The sequence below is a fragment of the Penaeus japonicus genome, unplaced genomic scaffold, assembly GCF_977035675.1.
Source record: "Penaeus japonicus unplaced genomic scaffold, GWHDUDI00000001_assembly GWHDUDI00000028, whole genome shotgun sequence".
NCBI classification, from domain to species: domain Eukaryota; kingdom Metazoa; phylum Arthropoda; class Malacostraca; order Decapoda; family Penaeidae; genus Penaeus; species Penaeus japonicus.
Window position 1 is genome coordinate 22667779 of NW_028234430.1, and position 1673 is coordinate 22669451.

The following is a 1673-nucleotide window of genomic DNA, read 5'->3' on the forward strand; positions in this document are numbered from 1 at the left end:
GCGTCGTTGCATTTATTTGGGTGAGAGTCGTGATCGTATGACATGAATAAATGCAATGAGGACTAAGATAGATTAAGTACCCTAGGCGTGTGGGCGGTGGAAGGAAAGGATGGAAGGCTCGCTGTGGGCGTGAGGAAAATGTGCTAGGCAGTGAGGATATGTGTGGTGAGGATTGTGAATGGTGAAAGTGTGATGAAATGTCATGGAAGTGAGAATGCATTAATGGTAAAAGTATGCTTTGTGAATATGATTTGTCTGGCGATTCATACACTAAATAAGAGGCTTTGATATAAAAAAGTGCATTGTGGATAAAGAGAGTAAAATAGGAAGAGAGTGCATTCCAATTAGTGTAAAGTTAATGGCGTGAAAATTGAACACTGGCACAATAACATGCATAAAACATGATATGTGTACATAGTGGTTAACGTTTGGTGTCTGATAGTGCAGGCGTTAACATCCATTTGATATGTAGCAGTTAGTACTAAAGATAATTTTCCACTGATGGAAGCCAACCACTGGACAACGAGAAAGACTATGCCAGTGGTGAGGAAGTCCCCGATCCCATGTGGCGACATGAACGCTGGGCTCGAGGAGGGCGAGTGTCCATGTGTCTGTGGGCGGTACGGTTGTGTTCGTGGTGGCGACGGCGGTTGCGGTGACATAACACACGCACGCACACGCACACGCATACAGACACACTCAGTCACACAGAGACAAACATAAATGCTGCACACTCGCTCACACACAAGCGCCTATGACGAACGAACACACGAACACGCCCACCCTCTCCCCCCACCACGCGGCTGCGGCGAGGCAAGAGGTAACGTTGCCACAGTCGTAGCTCCATGCAGTGCCGGTACGACGTCGAACTGCGAGGTTGTTCGGAAGGAGGGTCGTCAACGCAAAGTTACTCATGCGAGCACGTGGCTATTTGTTTATTCTCTTTTATCAATATTTTTATTATTGTAAGATTGGACCAAAGAGAGAAAGAGCGAGATGTTAAAAAAATCACGGGTACGTGGCTCCGTTTTCTGTGAAATGTGAAATACGATGCAGACGCAGAACTGGCGAAGCACTGGAAATTCGACCGTCTGGCAGATGTCCGGAAGTGGCTCAATCGCATCCTCTGCACGGCTACATGTGATCAAGAGCGTTACCGAAGGTACGATGATTTTTGTTCCAGCTTTCTGTGATTGTAACACTGTCAAGTACCCTGAAAGTAGCAAATGGTGACAAAATATTGCTGATAGTAATTACATTTAGCCCTTTTTTCTGCCAGTACTAGCTGAAAGTGTAAGCAAGAATTACCACTACCAGCAATGATTATGTGATTTTACTGCTAACAGTATATGAAAGAACTATGATAATAGTGTGAGCTTTGTTATTGCGGCTATTTTGGTAAGAGCAATAACAACAACAAGAATGAAATTCGTTGATGAAGTGAAGCTGGACTACTTACGAAAGAGACGACAATGAATTATGTAATAGAACTTGAGAAGACAACAATAGTATTAATAGCAATAGCAAAAGTTGCGTTGACTTGAGGCTTACGATAGTTAAGAGCAATTTATGGAAACCAGTATATTACATGAAAGAGTGTTGTTTACACACACACCAAGGTTAACTAACTTTCAGAGACTTTTCCCATTCTTTATTATTTCGACAGTCCCAGG